The 19,626-nt window shown below is 55.1% G+C and overlaps 1 protein-coding gene across 3 annotated transcripts in view; it reads right to left on the reverse strand.

Moving 5' to 3' along the window:
• HIVEP3 (HIVEP zinc finger 3) overlaps positions 1 to 19,626 on the reverse strand; it is a 473,613-nt gene that overhangs the window by 114,067 nt on the left and 339,920 nt on the right. Inside the window, exon 1 of one of the 3 annotated variants that reach the window (XM_058679698.1) lies at positions 104 to 636. The exons of the other annotated variants lie outside the window; for them this stretch is intronic. The gene's annotated coding sequence lies outside the window, so the exon portion shown is untranslated. Of the gene's footprint in view, positions 1 to 103; positions 637 to 19,626 lie in introns of those variants that run through there. 3 annotated transcript variants of the gene reach the window in all.

Below are 19,626 nucleotides of genomic sequence, written 5' to 3' on the forward strand. Positions count from 1 at the left end.
CACCAGCCCAGCTCCCGCCAGTCCCTCGGCCGCTCTCGCGCTCCGCGGTGCCCAGCTCCAGGGCTGCCAGGCCGCGGCGGGGCGCTGGGCGCTCGCTGCTTACCTGCGGGCGGCCGCCGCTCCGCTGCTCCGGGCAGGGCTGCGCCGCGCCGCGCCGCGTTGCGCCGGGCTCGGCTGCGCAGCGCTGGACTGGGCTGCGCGCCCGGCCTTCGCGAGGTTCGGCAGCGCCCGCGCGCTCGGCTCCGCCCGGCTCGGCTCCGCCCGGCGGTGCCCCGGGCGCTCGCTGGCGGCCCACGCGGCGCGGGGTGGGCGCCGGCGGCAGGCGCGGCTCCGGGCCGCCCCGCGGCCGCTTGGAAGCTCCTTATTTGGGCAGTGATGTCAGGGGAAGTCGCAGGGGCTGGACCACCCACTTCTTTCCATTCACTCCCCAGAGTTTCCTGTCGCCGAGCTTGGGGACCCCGTCGTCTGCCCGGACAGTCACTCCGGTCCGCTTGGCCTCGCTGCCCGCTGTCTTGGGATGCCCGGACGGCTGGGGTCACGGTGGGGCCGGGGCGCTGTCGACGGCTGGCGCAGTAGGGTCTCTAGGTCTGGGGAATCCCGGCTCCCAGCCGCCGCCGACAGGGTCTGCGCCGCTGCCTCCTCGGTGACAGGCCGTATCACTCCGGGCGCCGCCCCAGCTCCCGCGCTGTCATTTCCTCTAGGGCCCTCCGGGGAGGGCAGTCAGGGAAACCCCGGTCGCCGCGGCGGAGGCCCTGTCGCGCGGCGCCACACATGGGCCGCACCCAGGCTCCGCTGGCCGTCCATTCGGGTCCTCAAAGTGCGCTCCTGGCCGCTTTCCGCCCAGGTGCCAATCCTGCTCCGGAAAGCCCTCTCCTCCTCAGGCGGGAATACGCTTTATTTATTTATTTTTAATTAATTAATGAATTAATTAATTTATTTATTTTTCTGTATAGACTGGGATTCGAGCTCTGTGCGGGGCGGGCCTGCCAGGATCTCCCAGGCCTATGGCCTGGATTAGGGTGCCCTGGGGCTTCCCGCAGGTTTGACAACCAGAAGCCACTGGATGCCAGGGCTCTGGGTCTGGGTCCCTGCGGTCCCCTGCACTTGAGCCAGCCCCGAGGTAGGTCCCCGAGGGTTTGCAGAACCCGCTCTCCATGCTCCAGGGATCAGTGACCTCTGCAGGTAGAAGGTGAGGCTGAGCCTGGGTTTGGCTGACCCCAGACCTGGCCTTTCTGTCCTGGAGATTACGGAACTGGAGGCCAGGACTGCAATGGGGCACGTAAGTGCCAGGGTGCAAGATGTTAGCAGGCAGCCCCTCTCCAGAGTGGAGTTGGAGTTACTCCTCTCCCCCTCACCCCTGGTGACTGACCAGGCTTCAGGCTGTCTCAGGCTCTGGAGTGGTCTACTAAAACTCACCTAGGGCTCATAGGAGAAGGCTGTGACTCCTTACAGCCACCTCATGCCACATTCCTCCCATCTACACTCTACTTTAGAGCCAGAGCAGAGCAGTCAGGCCTCTCCCACACTGCCAGCGTTAATGGAAATACCCGAACCTTTCTAAGGGATCCCACACTTCTGAGCTGGGGGTTCCAGGGAGCAAAGGCAGGTACGACTGCAACTGGACATGGGCTGGCACCCTCTCGGAGCAGCTCCTAAGGCAGACAGCCGTTCTGTGGATCAGCCCCACCCACCCACCCACCCACCCCAGGTGCCTCCAATACTCAGTACCCAGGGCCCAATCCCAGCTCTCAAGAGCTGATCCTTCCTCTGACAAAAGCCCTCAAGGGAAAGTCACACACTCTCTGGCTGGTCCCTGCAGACCAGCTCCATCTCCTGCAGCTCAACCCTCTGCCCAACCCCCAACCGCACACGCATGCGTGTGCGCACAGCCTTGTAGCTGTCTTCACTCCAAGGGGCCTTAGTGGGACTCTCCCAGGCTTCATTGTGCCCCTCCTGCTGGCCTCCACTCCCTGAATCAAGCCTGCCTTCTACACAGGTCCTTCCCCTGGACAGTTCCCTGCCCTCACTCTCCTCCTGCCGCCCACCTCCCCCCACCTCTGTTCTGGCTGGAAATCACTCCAGGCGGAGGACGGGGTACCTTGCTATGGTTCATGTGTCCCGAGGAATGACTTCGTGTTATTCACACAAAGGCTCAGAGGACAGCCTTGCTCCTGCCCCTCTCTTGCGGGGTGGAGGGCTATCCTACCAGGTCCCCCTGTGCTGCTACAGGCAACCGCATGGCCCCTGTCCCTACGCATGTGTCCCTTTTCCCAAAATGCTCCTCCTGATTGGCCACTGTGGGGACATTTACATTGTGATTCTTCTCCCTTCACAGAACTAAATTGCAAGTGAAGGAGCCTGGGACCATTAGTGTGGCACAGCAGGTTCGAGTACCAGCTGCCCCACTTCTGATCCTGCTCCCTACTTAATGGCCGGAAAAGCATCAGAAGGTGATCCAAATGTTTGAACCCCTGCCACCTATGTAGGAGATCTGGATGGAGCTTCAGGCTTCTAACTTCAGCCTGGACCAGCATGGGCTGTTGTAGCCAACTGGTAAGTGAACCAGTGGATGGAAGTCCCTCTCTCTCTGTCACTCTGCCTTTCAAATAACTAAAATTTATCATAAGTGAATGCTCTCACGGCTGGTGTTGTGGCATGCAGGTTAAGTTGCCACTTGAGACACCAGTATCCCATGAATAGATGTTAAAGCCCTATTGCTCCACTTCCTGTTAATGTGCTTGGGAAGACAGATGATGGTCCAAGTCCTTGGGTCTCTGCCAGCCATGTGGGAGAGCTGGATGGAGTTCCAGGCTCCTGGCTTCAGCCTGGCCGAGGCCCATTTGGGGAATAAATTAATGGTCAGAAGATACCTCTCTCTCTCTCTCTCTCTCTCTCCCCCTCTCTCCCTCCCTCTTCTTATTTCACTGTTGCTTTGCCTTTCAAATAAACAAATGATTTTTAAAGTGAATGATGTGGAGTGGGTGAATCCAAATACAAAGTAACCCCCGAGAGACAGAATAATCCACCTCCCACCTGCGACTGCCTTCTCTGCCACCCTGGACTGGGACCTTGGAGAAGGGACCAGAACACCTTTCTGGAAAGGTTTTTCATACAAGATTCTCTCCTGGGATTTCTCAGCTATTTCAACTTCCAATGGTTTGAGATTTGTCTACTCTTCCTCTGTTTTGGCAAGCTCCCTGGCAGCCCCCAGGCAGCCTAGAGTACCCCTATGCCACTCCTCCCCCAAATCCAGAGTCCTGGACTTTGGCTATGGCTGCATGAGGGATGAAAAAGCTTTCATGGTACCAGGTGCACTCATACTGGATTTCTCTGAACACTTCAAGCCACACAGACCACTCCAGAGGTAACTATCACCCAGGCCAGGAGCATAAGCCAGGGAGCCCAACCAAGCTCTGCCCCACAGCCTGTCCCTACTTATAAGCTTGGCCTTCACCCCTAGGACTGTGGCTTAAGGGCTCAGGGATACAGGATGGAGGCAAGCAGTCCTGCTGTAAAGCCACAACATGAGCTGCCTCTGCCAGAACGCCACCACCCCAGCTCTGGGGCCCAGGGTACCTTTTCCCATCCCATGGCTGGATGGGACCCAGCTTACAAGGCAGGTGGTGCCAGGTGCCAGATCCTTCCTATCAGCCACATGCCCTACAGGTAACTGGGCCAGGTCTTGATCAAGTCCCAGCCCTTGGCCCTGGGGGACTTCCCACATTCCTTCATTCCTCAGACATGACTCAGGTACCTCTCCTGTGCTGGGAACATGCTACACACAGGCCTGGGTTCTGGAAGTTTCATCCCAGGATGCAGACTGACTGATAGATGACTATCTCAAGGAACTTCCTTGCTAAACACTGCACTGCCATTTGTCAGTCATGGGGTGGGTAACAGGAGGGTGCACAAGATGGGAATTGAGACTTATTTTCTTTCCGGGGCTGTGATCCAGAAGACTGTGGTCCAGGTGTCCTAGGCTAGAATGCTGAAAGCTTGTTTCCATGGAAATGCTACACACACACACACACATACACACACACGGCTGGATTTTGCTGTAGAGTGAGCATCTTGCACTAGGGGCTGCCTAGGCTAAAAGAGATTGGAGCAGAGGGCAGGGCTGACATCTAATTTGCCATCTAGAAGGCTGCCACTGGGTGGAATTTTGTTTGCAGCTTCTGACAGCCAAATTGCAATACATTTTTGGAACCCACAGTCATTCTTGGGGGCTGCCACAGTCTTCTTAGGGGCGGGGGAGTGTGTGAGTAATGGGCCCTGGGTTTCCTGACTGTTCAGGTTTAGGTCTTCTACTGGCCATGCACCTCCTTCTTTGCTTCTCACCCCCTACAGCTAAGACTGCCTAGGCTCACTTACTGTGCATCGTATTCTGTGTGTGCCTGTGTGCATGTGTGTGTGTGTATGTGTGTGTGTGTGCTGCATATAAACCCTTTTTGGGGGGGACAGAGACCTGGAGATTCTTGTAGTTCATCATTATGACTCCTGGGCTCTCCCTCTCCCCGTCAGTCCCATCAATTTGTTCCCAACCTGAGAAATGCATTTCCAGTTTCCCAGCCTAGACCTGAAACATGCCATGGGTAGCAGCACACACCCTGGAGCCACAGTGACATGGGCCCAGACCCAGCACTGCACTGACATGGCACTGGATGGTGTCCAGCCCTGCTGTGAAGCTTTAACCCGGTGCTGAAACAGAGCCTCCAGCATCCGGCAGGCTCTCCCTGCGGCAGGAGTCACATTGTGCCCATCTTGTGGTTTACAAGCATCCCCTGTACTGCATCTCTTCCTTCTTGGTTGCATACAGCATTCCAATCCCTAAAAACCCTGCTGCACCTGCAGCTGGCCTTCCCCTCCTCCCCTGTGCCCCGCCCCCAACAATCTGCAACCTGCCCCTTTGATGCATTCTCCACACACCACTCAGTCTATCAGTGCCTCTTACAACTGAGGCTCAGTTTACCTGCCCAAGCTTCTGAGTTTACCTGCAACATCCCTCTCACCCTACACTCCTGCCAAAGAAACGCTCATGTGTCTGAGCCCCATATGTGCAGTGTCCTAGTCTCACCCCCTCATCCACATCTACTTGACCAACTCTGCTCGCACATCCAGGCCAGCCCGGAGCCACCTGCCTCATGAGGGTTATCCGTTCCTCTCCCCTCACCATCCTTGGTGACGTGGCTGCTCTGTGTGATCCAGATTGTTCCAGCTTGTGACCCGCTGTGTTGAGTCACATCATCCCATGTCTGCTGCTGTTTGTCACTCTGCATCTGTGCACCTGAGCTCCAAGGTTGTTACAGGTACCCCGAGCTTCCTAGAATGACCCACCTCTGCCCCTCATGCCATCCTGTCCAGTGAACACCAAGGCTAAGAGGATAGTCAGCCACAATCTTCACCTTGTTCCCCACGCAGTGACAGTTGTTCTAGCTCTGACACTGTACACTCTGGCTTTCCACCAACCCTGAGGACTCTCATGGGACCCAGTGAGCTCCAGGTGGAAAAGGCGGGGCCTTTGGTTCCAGGAAATCAGATTAGTCAAGCCGGGCTCCCCTGGTGCCTGTGAGAACAGGTTTCCCCCCAGCTGAGGACTTGCAGGATTAGCATCAACAACAAATGTTTACTTTGCATGGGACCTGGGGCCCATAGATTGCAGGCATAGCAGAAGTGTACCAGTGTCTACAGTCTTGGTACCTACATGGGCCTGGGCACAGGTTTACAGCTTTGACTGTCACAAGCTGCTTCATAACCCTACAACTCAGTCTTCCAACCATAAAATGAGGAGAATAATGCATCTCAGGGAAAAACTTTGAGGATCATGGGAGTGCTGATGAAATTAACGAAGGGCACGGAGAACGGAAGCTGGCACAAAATAGCTGCTCAGTGAGGTGCACTCCCACCCCCTTGCCTCAAGCTCTTCAACTCTTACTCTGAAATGAATAGGACTTCATCCTGGCCTAGAGGGAAGGGGGAAATGAGGAGGAAATCAGATCCTATAAACGCAGAGACCAGGTGAACGGTGACTAAGATGGCAAGAAGCAGAGTCTGGGGAGGAGCAAGAGGGAACAGGGCATTCTGGAATGACTTTAAACCCTTCTGCCCTGTGACTGTCAGCCAACAGTGACTGCCACTGGCATGTGTGGCCATCCCTGGGGGGACGAGATTGGGCAGGGCCTGGGCAAGCAAGACATGTGAGGGGTGCCGACTCAGGCAGCCAGAGGACCTGCATGCTATGACAATCACCATGGCAACAGTGAGGAAAAGCAGCGATGGATGCAGTGCCCATAGGAAGCAGAGGACCAGGTGCACGATGGGGCCCACTTTCCAGGCTCTTTGTAGGAGCTCCCATCCACTGACCATAACAGCGTGTGGGCTTGCTTGGGCTCCACCCCTGCTGCTGCACTGCTAACCATTCTGGCCAGGGGAAGGGGCCAACTTTAAAGTTTTCCCATTTGAGTGCATGGCAAAGGGTCCAGCCTGGACAGGCCAGTTTACCAATCCCTGCACAACAGTTCCTGCCAAGCCCCATGAGTCCTTGTTCATGCCGTTCCTTTTTCCCTGGCATAGCCTTCCTTCTCCTTCCCTGGTCACTCTCTGTGACCATCTTGTAATGGCTGCTTTCCAGCATCCCACTTCCCCTCATTTTTTTTTCCTGAGAAATTCCCCCTTATCAGCTTAACTGCAAGTCCTCTTGTCAGCATCCATGAGACCAGTTTTGCATATCTTGCCATAATCCTCATCACATCACAGAGACTGTGTCTATGTCCCCACCAGCTGGGGGGGCCAGGAGGCTCTCTGCTTGGCACCCAATGTGTGCTCAGTAACAGGCCCCTGGCAAGCTTCCTTCTTACACACAGGGCTGGAACAAAGAGTGGCAGCACCTGCTGCTCTGCCTGCCAGAGCAAATGTTGGCCCCCCCACGAACGCCACCCTCAAACCTTCTAGTCTGAAGAGCAGCCCTCCTAGGGCTGGCTTCCCCAGAGCCCTCCAGTTGATTCCTGGCATCTTGCCCCACCCCCACCCTGCAAGCCAGCTTGAACTCCACTGGGAACATGAACATCCCAGTCAGTGTCCTGGAGCACCTGGCTGGGCCCCATTCCCAGAGGGCTGACTCGGGAGCACTAGTGAGCAGAGCCATGTCCCCAGGGACAGCAGGGCTGGGAAGGGGTGGGGGCCAGGGAAAAAGCAGGAAGGTTAAAGGAGGCAGAGAGCAGAGTGCAGAGCAGTCCTACATAGGGAGGAGGGCATAGCAGCTTGTCCCATCTGCCATCTTGGTGTTGGGTGGAGCACTATCAGCGTATACATGGAGGTGCTTTCAAAGGAAATGGATACCTGCCAATATGGGTGAATTTTACCAACACACAGCCTGGGTGAGGGGAAACCCTGCCCACCCACCTACTGGAGCTGGAAAGCAGGCTTCTGGCAACCTTGGATTTGGAATGAGCTATTACCCCTTCTCAGGTCGTCACTGTGGGCCTTTCGCGTGGAATCCCTGGCCCAGGTCCTCCCCAGTGTGCCGCATTGCTGACTGCAGGTCCTGGGACTTCTCGGACTACTTTCTGACAGTGGCTCCTTCCGCCCACCTCTCTGACCCTAATGTAGTTCTGTTTGTCCGGAGGACCCTGAATGAGGGCATGTGTCCCCAGTGTGCCTGTGGGATATACCCTTTCTTTCTCAGAACCCCAATTCTGTAACAATTCTCCGCCCTCTATCACCTCATACCTGCAGCTGGACTCTCTGCCCCAGTCTCTGTAGTGTGTCTCTGCAGAGGGGGCTCCAGCATGCAGCCTGGAGCCCAACACCCTGGGGTGCTCAGTGGTCCCAGGGGAACAAACACAGAGCTCATGCACTCAGCAGCTGATTGGCCCTCTGATAGCACCAGGTATACTCACACACCGCCAGACCTGTAGGTCAGCCACAGGCCCTTGTGAGATGCAGGCCAGAGACCACCAGCCTCAGTTAGATGAGCAAATGGAGACCTGGAGAGGACCTGGTGGTAGTTCTGGCAGATAGGAGGTCCTGTCCCAGGATAAGGCCTGCTCTGGAGGGACTGTGATTGGTGTTTAGCAAAGGCCAAAAGTTGTCCTGGGCCCTAGGCCTCTGTACCCCAGGAAGTCACACACTCTGTAAGGTACAGGAACCCTGGCCTGGAGAACATCAGGGGACCAGCTGGACACAGGTCCCTGCCTCCATGGACCTTCTTTTCTGGAGGAAGCAGACAGTATAGAGGATCAGAGGAAACAAGTACTCAATGACAAATGAGCTGGAGGCTGTGGGGGATGGGGATGGGGTAGGACAGGGGAAGGGAATCAGGAAGGCAGAGGTGAGAAATGGATCAGAGCTACCAACAGGACAGGCAGGGTGTGTCTCAGAGGAAGGTGGTCCTTGGGCGGCCACATGAAGCAGGTGCAGAGTAAGTCGTGTAGCTGCTGGGGGCAGGCCTACATGAGGCAGAGCCCTGAGGTGGGAACCTTGTGGGCCACTGCAAGAACCATGCCTTTATTTTTTTAAACAGTTATTTTTATCTGCCTTGAAAGGTAGAGTAAGAAATAGAAGAGGGGGAAAGAAGGAAAGAAGGGGACAGTTCCTTGTTCAATCACTCCATCTGTGTTTCCTCCATGGGTGACAGGAGTCCAAGCACTTGAACTGCCACCTGCTGCTTTCCTAGGATGCACTGACAGGAAGCCTTATGGGAAATGGCATAGCTGGAACTTGAACCGGGCCTCTCCAACATGAGATGCAGATGTCCCAGGTGGGGGATTAATTGCACCACAATGCCTACTCCAAGAGCACTGAAGGACCCCCAGGCAAGCCTCAGTTGGTTAGGTCCCCCCTTCCCAGGGACCTGGAATGAGGGAGTTAGGGGGTGGGTATCGAATGGAGGCAGGAACTGCAAACAGGGAGACTATGGTGAAAATCCCCTCACTTCAGCTGTGCACACCTAGGCTCCTGCTGTATCTCTCCCATGTGCCTGCTTTCTTGCTATCTCTGCTGGAGATAGGCTCCGGCCCAGCCCTGGCTCCAACTATTGGGCTGAGATCAGGGCAGGTTGGGTTGTTCAATGCTAAAGTCACACAGGGATCAGGTCCTGAGGGGCAGGAGGGAGGTCAGGTCAGCTTCCGCACTCCACACTGCATGTGCCTCCCTCTCAGGGGACTTGTGAGGAGTGGACTGGGTCCAGCAGACTGCAGGGTGCGGTTCCCCAGACTGTCACCATTGCCGCTCAGCACTAAGGCAGGGGGCTCCGCATCCCCGCCACAATGCACGACAGATGTAAGTCGCGGATCCCTTGCCAAGCCTGGATGAAGTCGCAGGCAGCAGCCTAATTTTAGCTTGAGCATCTGTTCTTCCATCCCAGAGCAGCAGCACTGGCTGGGACTCACTCCTGGAATTGCCAGGGAAACAAGCCCTGTTTCAGGGACAGGTGCTGGTTGAGTCTGGGTCAGAGGTGGCCAAGAGGTCCTTGCTGGGCACATGCACCCCCTAGGGCAATACCATACCCAGACAGCTCTGCTTGCCTCCCTGGCACCCAGAGTTCTGTGACTGCTACCTGCGGTGCCTGTTCTGACTTCTCTGGAAGCTCGGGGACAAATAGGCAGTGCCCTGTTGGTGGCTGGGATGTCTTTTATCCAACCTCCCCCCCAAAACCACACACACACTCACACCCCTAGCTCCCAGATCAGAAAAACACAGAGGAAGGACTGTTTACAACTCTTCCCTTCTGGGCTTCTCAGAGGAGGTGACTTCTGAGTTGGGTTTTGAAGAATGTGAAGGTGCTCATCAGCACAAGCACCAAGAAGAAACAACAAGGCAGGGGGAAGTGATGAAGAAGCCAACACTAGAGTGAGGGACCTTTAGGAAAGCCCTGGAGAGAGGGAAGGAGAGGGGGAGGTGAAGGCAGGAGGGCAAGAGTGAAGCTGGGTGGGGCCACAAGCCAGAATGAGGGTGGTATCTGTGGGGGCAGAGCTGCTGGGGGCCCAAGGGCAGGTGCTCTGATGAGGGGGTGAAAAATTCAGCCCATGTCCCTCTTGTTTGTGGGACCACCTTCCTCTTTCCTCCCTCTATGACCCGTATGGGTCCTTGAGGCCTCTCCCCAATCTCACTGGCACATTTAAGGCAGGCCCCAAATGCAAGGCACACTGGGGATGCCTGCTTCCCTTAGACCCCACCCAAGCTCTAGCCCATGTGATTCCTGGCATCAGAGCCACCTCCTCCCACCCTCCTGGCTGTTCTGATCTCTGCTTGGTCTTGGCCTTGAGCCCTAGGCTGTGTGAGCTGTGTCCCTTCTATGACTCTGGGCTCAGTTTCCCCTCCCTGGTGTTGTGTTTTCAAGGAAGGGCCAGCAGGTCACAGGCCTCGTCTGCTTGTGTATGTGGTCCAGGGCATTCATGTTGGGGGTTTAGGTTGGGGGGGGAACTCCATTCATGGTTGGAATTTGGTGCCTGGAGCCACTGGCTTCCCACACAGCACCTTATTTAATTCCCCTAATAGCTTTGTGAAGTAACTTTGTAAAGAGGTGTATTTATTTATTTGGAAATTTATTTGAAAGACAGGAAGAGAGAGAGAGAGAGAGAGAGAGAGAGAGAGAGAGAGAGATCTTTCCTCTGCTGGGTCACTCTGCACATACTTGCAACAGTTGGCTGAAGTCAGAAACTTCATTTAGGTCTTTGATATATGTAGCAGGGACCCAAGTACTTGAGCCATAATCAGCTGCCTTCCCAGGCCCAATAGCAGGGAGCTAGATTGGAAGTAGAGCAGCTGGGACAGGAACCAGCACTCCAATATGGGATGTGGGTATCTCAAGTTACAACTTAACCTGCCGAGAAAAAGGATTGAACATTGGTCTAGTCTTCTTCCATCCTCCTTCCCCTGGCTTCCTTCAGCTCTGAAGGTAGGGTCCTGGTGCCAGGTGTTCTGGGGTCAAGGCACTGGCCAGGTGAAGAGTGAGGAGTGTAGGGGAGGTGGCCTCATCCAGGGACCCTGCCTGAATAACCAGGAGAAAGCGTGAGTTAAAGGCTTATGTGGAAAGATGTGCAAATACAGCCCACAGAACAACATTTGGATGATTTAAGTGGTAAGAAATCAGAACCATATGGATTAAATGTCCCTGACGTTAACGTATGGTTTTAAAAGTTGGGAGCAAATGTACCGGGAACATACACATATAGAAATGATGTGGGGCCAGATCACATTTTTAGCCTTGTGGATAGGCAGTGACTGGGGAGAAAATACAACCTAGAAGTCCCCAACCATTCCAAGGCTAGCTCTCTATTGATTCCTACTCAGGTGTCAATCTTCCAGTGGGCTTCAGGCACCTTACCCAGGTGGCCAGCTGAGAAGGATTTCCCAGGTGTACGAGCTGGCCACAGGGGAGTGCCAGAGTGAGACAGGTGTGGCAGGAGCAGCGCTGGCGCCTTTATCACTTCTTCCCTGGGATAAGGACCCGTACGCTTGCTGTCAGCCTGGTACCCTCTTCCTTCCGACTCTAGTTCCTTGGGAACCCAGCCTTCTATTTATGACTTTGTACAACTTCCCTTCCTGGGACCCCATGGCTACCTGTTGACCAGACACTGCACCTTATAGGTCCCATGGTAGTAGTCAGGTGACCCATGATGGGGGATTCTTCATACCACAATATCCAGGAATCCCTGGCCGGGATGTTGAGGTCAGGGACCAGCAGGGACCCCTGGCCCTCTTTACCTGCTGTAATCTAGAGTGCCATGCTATGTGGGGATGGAAACCAAAGGTGGCCTGGTGACATCATTGCAGCTGCTGAATCGAGCCATTCCTGGGGCTCAGCTATATATCCATTCCTACAGGAAGGTGATGGGATGAAACTCAGGCTTTCTCCTTGTACCCCCATCCTCTTCCTTCTTAAACAGTCTCTGCGAGGCCAGGAGTAGTGCAAATGAGCACCCATTGGGACAGTACAGATCCTAATGCAGCTAACGTATAACTTCCTATCTAACCCTCACAGAGGTAACAGAGAGTGTTTTAAAAGGAGGGGTACTGGAGTCAGACACTAAAGATCTGACCTCTGACCTTTGCTTTGCTATGTGACATGGAGACGGTTTCTGATGCTCTCTGGGCTTCTCTTTCCTTCTCTATAGAATGGTGTACAGAACCTACCTAAAGTTCATTGTAAACAAGGATGAGGCAAACCAAATGAGGGAGCCCAGCGTGGCTACTGGCCAGGACGAGAGGTCCTGTCTGGACAGACAGCAGTGTATGTGTCATTCCTAAGAATCAGTGCTGGCCATGGGTAAGAAGCAAGAAGAACATGTGAGGACTTCTCAGCTGACGTTCTAGGCAGGTGAAGGGCCCACACTAGCCATGGACCAGATGAGAGCTTGGCTGATAGATCTACTTGCCAAGCCCCCAGGCAGCCAGGTGAATGCTCAGAGCGGTGGCCCAGCAAGTGAGTGGTGACTAGGGCCAGTGGCATGTTCTAGGCAGTGTTGAAAGGCTGAGTCAGGACTCCACAAAGCTTCAGTGGACTCCTCAATCCCCACCTACAAGGTTGTTGATCTTGCTGGGCTTGGGGCCACGGTATGCCCCCTGGGCCATGTCATATTCCAAAGAGTGGTGTTAAAAGCTGAGCAACAACTCAGAATCCATGGCCTGGCTCCATTGCACCATGTGGCTACTAGGGAGACTGCACTGGAGTGTGGGCTGTGTGGCGATTCCCCTGCTGCTCACACTCCCAGCCATCTCTACAGCCTGTTCCTGGCAGGCAACTATGTCTGGTGCACTCCTGGGCCGCTGGGACCCGGATGCTCTGCTCCAGAGCCAAGCTAAGCTGTGGGCCCCTGGGTCCAGAGCTTGATTGCAATGGTACATTAGGCAGCTGGCCGCCAGGCCCACAGGGCCCCACTCCTTGGCTTGGCCTGGCTTAGGCTGGTGCTCCTGGGAGCCCTTCATCCACGAGCAGCATGTGTATGTGTGTGAGTGTGTGAGAGTGTGTGTGTGTGTGTGTGTGGTGTGCATGTGGACCGTAATTAGCTGAGCTGTTCTAGGCCAGGGCTGGGGATTCCTGCAAAATGGTAGCTCGAGCTGCATCTTCCTCCCAGGACTGGCTTTCTGCTCTGGTTCCTCTCCACCCACTCTGTCTTCCCTGGAATCACAAGGACCCAGCGGCTGGGCCCAGTCTGAGGAGGGCTCCCAGCTCCCACCCATTCCCCACATGCCCCCCATGGGGCCAAGCCAGGTGGCTCTTCTTGGTGCTGGCAGTGACACAAAAAACTGCCTTATCCCCTAGAGGCCAGTGTCTCAGGGCTGCCAAGGTTCGGGTATGCTCTGTGCTGCTCAGATCATGACAACCCGGCAGCCAGGAGCCCGAGCCTCAGTCCAGAGAGAAGGCGGTAAGAGGCAGGAGCCAGAGTGTGCTTCATGCCAGTATGTCAGAAGTCCGCTTCCAGCCAGCCGTGTAGCCAGATCTCCAGTGAGAGACTGGTCTGTGAGATCAGAGTCTGGCAATCATAGCGGACAGCAGAAGGGAGAGTGCTGCTCCCAGGTGTGGGGTTGGGGAACAGTAGGGCAAGAAAATGAGCTGTTGGGCTGAAAACATGGTATATAAGGTAAGCCTCTGCTTGCAGCACTGGCATCCCATATGGGAGCCAGTTTGTGTCCTGGCTGCTCCACTTCCCATTCAGTTTCCTCCTTGTGGCCTGAGAAAGCAGTAGAGAATGTACCAAAGCTTTGGGATCCTGCACCCATGAGGGAGACCTGCAAGAAGCTCCTGATTTCAAATCATCTCAACTCTGGTTGTTGTGGCCATTTGGGGAGTGAACCAGTGGATGGAAAATTCGTGTCTTTCTCTCTCTCTCTCTCTCTCTCTCTCTCTCTCTCTCTCTCTCTCTTTCTCCCTCTCTCCTTTGTGTAACTTATCCTTTCAAATAAAAGTAAAATAAGCCCTTAAGAAAAAGAAGGGGAGGAAGAAGAGGAAGACAAGAAGAGGAAGAGGAAGAGGAAGAGCTGCTGTGGTGATACAAGCAGAGGCTGGACAGACCTGTGCTTTGTCCTATTTGTTTTCTCTTCACAGCCATTTCCCCACCCTGTTTGAGACAAACCCAAGTCAGGGGGCCCTAGAGGTTTCCCTAGTTGCCATGATGCAGATTTTGTGGACTGCTAAAGCTCTAGAGGTCAAAGTCACAGGGCAGAGAGAGGCAGAACTTGGACTTGGGCTTAGTTAGTCAAAAACCAAGTCCCACACCATGGGAAGAGCTGGTCCATCTTCTCAGTGGGGAGCCCAGGACCTGCACCTGTAGTGGAAGCTGGCGCAGTGGGCCAGAGCCCACTGCACAGAGGCAGAGCCGGAAGGATGTCTTGGGGGAAGAGAGGAGAGGACCAGTCCAAGGCTCCCGTGTCCCGCTGCAGCCCCACTGACTCTGTGCAGACAGGAGCTGCCCTCAAGCCTCAGATCTAGGCTCTTGATTCAGGGCCCCTCTCATTGTGAGTGCAATGGGAAACCTAGCTCCATTTATGATAGAACATTCCCTCATGCTAAGCCATGTGGCCTGCATAGCTTACCTCTGCTCACCTGCCATGGTCACATTGGTAAGACACCAATGTGGGAGTGTGGCTCAAGATGGATCCTGCTGCCTGAGGCAGAACTTGAAGTGCAGCTCACTTGGCCAAGGATTTGGCACTTGCCTGACCTTCAGTGAGACCCTACAGGCTGTGTACCCTGTGTCACATGCTCATGGCAGCCAATTCTGGATCCTGCTACTGAGTTCCTTCCCAAGGACACTCTGGCTCCTAAAATATCCATGCTGGCCCAGGAGCCAAGGTGGTGCCACCATCATCTGTCTATGGGCCAGCAGAGCATCTGAGACCCCAGGCTCTCTCAGGCATGAGAACATCCACCATGACAATGCTGGCTCTGGTTTCTCCTTTAGCAGACTCCAGCAGGCTTCTCCCTCAGAGTGTTGATTGGGGGAGTGGGGCAGGGAGAGGGCCAGAGGGCATTTAATGATAGCTGGAAACAGAATCTGTAGGTTCTTCTTGGCTTATTCACACAGTCCCACTTGACCTGGATCATCCCCCAGACCAAGAACTGCCACTGGGGGCAGCCTGGGCAAAGGGGTTTTCACTGCTGGTGCTGCAAGCCCTGCTCCCACTTCTCCCTGGGGATCCAATCTGAGCTGCCTTGTTCTCAGAGCCCTCCCTCAGGTCCCTGAGCACCCTGGGTCTTTGAAAATGGGACACAGAGGACTGATGGGTGGGCAGGGTTTCAGTTAAGCAAGATGAACAAATGCTAAGATCCATGGCATCACGCTGGGCCTGTAATGAACACGAGGGTATAACACATTTAAGAATCTATGAAGAGCATGGCTCTAGAGTGTTCTTACTACAACAAAACCAAATGTCAAGACATAAAATGTGGTGTATACATCCAATAGGACCAGTTCTTCGTGGAGGTCACCTTTTGTGGACATGACTGCAGCCACAGCTTCTGGAAGTGGGCTCCAGGCTGGGCATCTCAGGTGTCATCTTCATAGCAGTCATCCTGGGAGGGAGCACTAAGACTATACCTAGTTTGTAGATGAGGAAACTGAGGCTGTAGGCAGGTCACACTCCAAAGCCCCTGTCCTTTCCCAGAAGAGCTGGCTTGCGTGTTTCATTGATGGATTTCAAGAGGGTTTACTTCAGGGCTCAAAGGCAGCTCACACTGGGACCAGAACGAGATGTGCCCTTCTCCCTGCCACAAATGATGCACAAATTGGGATGGCCTCAGTCTCAGGCCTTCCCCGTCCCGCTCCTGCACAAGCCGCAGGCTGAGAGTCCACAATACAAGGGGTCTCTGCACCACACTTTGTTAGGATGCAGGCTGCGCAGCACACATCCTGTATGCTAGGTGGGATGTCCCTACCTGCCACACTCCATTCCCCAGGGACCAGCCTGGCTGTTTGGGCAAGTGTGGCAGCTGGCTAGCAGAGCCTGAGGAGGGGGAGATGCTGTGCTTCCACTGCTGCATGGGAATCGCTTTGCCACCACCTTGCCTGGCATGTCTACCCCTCCTGCCTTAGAGCTTCTTTCTGCAAATACATTCACTCTGCAGCCTGTTGCTTGGCTCAGACATGGCTCCTTCCCACTGACATGCTCCCAGCTGTTCCATAATCCAGGGCCCAGCCCCTGCTACAAGGCGTTTAGTGGGAAAGTTGCTGTGGCAGCCTGGCCCTCCTGCCTTTGTCCTTTGCATTCATGCTGGAGAGCTAGAGCACAGCCAAGCACCCTGGAGTGGCTAAGGCCATGTCTGCTGTCCACACCCAGGGCTCACATGCTTTCATGCTGTGACCTCTACCTGGGTCTTGCAGGCCTTTACCCCCAGCTTCCCTCTCCACCCCCACCTCCGACGGGCTGTGACAACCACCATGGGCTGGCTCAGAGCTGACCTCCTCAGGTGTTGCATGGCTTCCTGTGCCCTGATGCTAATAAGGAGGTGTCTGCCTCCATGACCAGGCTGTAAGCTCCTGAAGGGTGGGCACCAAGTTGGACTCCCCACTATGCCCCCAGCACCTGAAACATTGACTTGGCTTTGCATGGACCCTGGGCATGGTTGATGGCTGGGTCAGTGAACTCAAGGAAGGAGGCCACCAAATGCCCTGTGGTCAGCATCTCAGGTGGCTCCACTGAAGCATCACAAATACCAGCCAAGAAGTGACTCAGAGTTTCCGAGGGAGGAGGGAAGCCAGTAAGTGAGAGGGGGTGGGGAAGAGTGTACACCCTCAGGGTCTGCCTGGGTCTCAGCCCTAGCGTCCCAGGCTCTCTCCAGCATGGCACTGTCTGTAAGCCTCAAGACTTCTCACACAGCCAAAGGCTTATGAGTAAACAGCCAGAGTGAACCTCCTCCCAGCATCCCGCAGTGGCCCCTATCTGCAGCTTGGGGGACTTCATTTCCATTCCTTCCAGTGGACACTGAAGGAGCCTCCATCCTCCTGTCTTCCAGTCCTGCCCAGCCTAGGGCCTTCAGGACAGTGAAAAGGAAATCACAAAAAATTGTAGAAAGGGAAGGAGACAGGGAAGGGCATCGGGAAAGAAGTGACCTCCAAACAGGATCTTGAATGAGAGTTTGCCAGGGCCACTAAGGCAGGTCAGGAGCGAGAGGACACAAGGGTCTGGTTAGAGAGTCAGGTGCAAAGGCGCAGAAACGGTAAATGACAAGCTTGAGGGGGTTGCCTGGGACCCGCGGCAGGAGGCTGCAAGGATGGGAGGGATTCCAGCTGTGGGGCTGAAACAGGTGACACAGCCGTGTCAGCCAGGGCTTGAAAGCCACGCGGAGTCTGGAGGAAAGAGCCGTCTACTTAGGAGTCCACATCCTCCCTGGCCCCCTCGGTGATAAAAAGCACAGACTCGTGTCCTAACTCTGCTTTGTTCATCATCTGTTATTCAGACAATCCTTCTCAAACTCACTGGAACTCCTCTGAGCCACTCAATTCTCTGCTTGGAGCTGGAGCTGTGAAATGCTAACAATGGAGAAACGTAGAAACCATTCGGAACTTTGTAGAGCTTTGTAGAGCTTCTCAAGGCCTCCCTCAGGTCATTGCTTGCCCACGGCCACTCTTGGCAGCAAGGAGCCAGCCCATGTTGGCGTGAGCTTCCTCCCCTGCATGGAGAGTCTCACAGCCCTTATATAGGCTGGTGGATGATGGAGGAGGGAGTAAGGCAGAGGAAGCTTGGGAGCTGTGGGTGAGCCCTTTGTAGCAGCTGCTCCTGGAGATCACTGCCTTGCTGTGTGTGGAGACGCAGCCCTCTGCCATTCTCCCGGTCCCTTCCATTGCTGAAAGGTTCCAGTGATGCAAGGAAGCACTGAGCAAGTCGAGAAGGGTCCGGATGACTGATGAGTACCCAACTGCTTCCCAGCTAAGAGGCTTTCTGTTTCAAATGTTCCCAGGAAACAGGGCTCTCTGCAAGTCCTTCTAGGCCTCCCAGGAGCCTCTGTCAGGCTGTGCGGACTGAGCCCTGTCATGGGAAGTGGTCGACCTGGGGTCATGAGGTGAGGCCCCGGGTCTCCTCTCCACTCACCGCCCTGACTTCCTGCAGGTGACTCAGCAACAGTCGGCTCAGGAAGGAAGTGGGAGAGGGAAGCCCAGCCCACTGGATTCCAGGTCACCACTGTGTGAGTCCAAAGCCACTAACCACCTTGGCCACGCAGCTTTGCCTGGCGCCTGTCACCTTCTGATCCTTCCCTCCCAGGGACATGGCTTCTGACATTTTCTTCCAAGGTCAGTTTTGTGTGTCCTCTCAAGGACCTTCCTGCCAGACCGCCTGTCTCATGGCATTTTCCTCCTGCTGAGGTCAGGTGACTTGGTGAGGAGCTGAAGGTGTGCTGGTTGAAGGGTCCCAGACAGAAGGAGATGAGGTGCTGCTCTGTCCCCGAGCTCACACTGGGCCTCAGGAGCTGGTTGTCATCACCGCTGGCTGTGGGTGCTCTGATGATCTCTTCCTGCACTCAGTTTATTTCATCTGTAAAGTGGGGTGGTGGCAGCTACTTCTTGAGCAGCTTAAAGGGCTGGGCAAGAGAACAGCCTGTCCTGAACTAGGCACAGATCACATGTTGGCTATTGTCCCTGACCACTTGGTTAGGTGAGCTGACATTCTCCCTGAATGTGCACAAGAAGACAGCATTGTTCTCACGTATGGGGTGAGAACCAGAAACTCAGGGATGTGAAGGCTCACGGCTCATGGCTCACGGCTGGTGGAAGCTGGGTTTGATCTGGTTCAGTCTGACTCGGAGCCCATTGGCTGCAGAAGCTACTCCTGCAAGCAGTTTTATGGCTGTGTGCTGGGCTTGCACCCTCTCATCCTGCTTGCTTGTGTGAGTGGGGCCTCTGCCCCTTCTCCCTGGACTCCAGTCCTGGTCTCTGCCAATGCTCAGGCTGACACTTGGAGGCCCTGAGCCTCTGTGGCTTTCATCATGCCCTGGACATTCAGTCCTTGCCAGCCTCCCTTGCAGAGGGGCCCAGGGCGAGGGCAGCTGTGCTTGTTGTTGTTGGCAGCGTACTGGTTGTGTGCACTGCTCTGGGGACAGCTTGGGATGCCAAAGCATCTGAGGTCTCCACAGCATCTTTGTTGCCTCCCCAGGAAATGCTGTGGGCCCTTGTGGCTGGGGCCCTGCACATGCTGAGTGCAGGTTTCTGAGCACAAGGAGGGAGGGGTGCAGGGACATGGCAAGTCCTTGTTACTTGCCTATCTCCTCCACCACACCAGAAAGCCCTCGGGGGCTGCAACAGTTCGTAGCAAAGCCCCAGGTTGCACAGTTTGCTGGCTTTCCAGCCACTTGAGCCCCTACCACTACTTCCTCCTTGGCCACGTAGCTCCACCCCTGGGTCTCGCTCAGTGGTTCCTTGTGAGCCCAGGTCACCACCTCCCCTGCAGCACTTATAACACCATCATCTCTACATCCTCCTGGAACCCTTTCAATCAGAGTAAGGGCTGGGGCAAACGAGCCCCTTGGACCTGTTTGTTCTCTATGACTTCTGCTGAATGGCAAGCTCCATCCAGGCACATTTGGTGAAGACTTCATCATGGCAATCTTCAGGATCCAGCACCAAACACTCCCAGGGGCCCATTGTGTGGTTCTGTCTGCATCCTGCCTCACTGCCTTGGCTGCTCCCCGAC

This window comes from Ochotona princeps, chromosome 2 (assembly GCF_030435755.1).
Source record: "Ochotona princeps isolate mOchPri1 chromosome 2, mOchPri1.hap1, whole genome shotgun sequence".
In the NCBI taxonomy this organism is placed as follows: Eukaryota; Metazoa; Chordata; class Mammalia; order Lagomorpha; family Ochotonidae; genus Ochotona; species Ochotona princeps.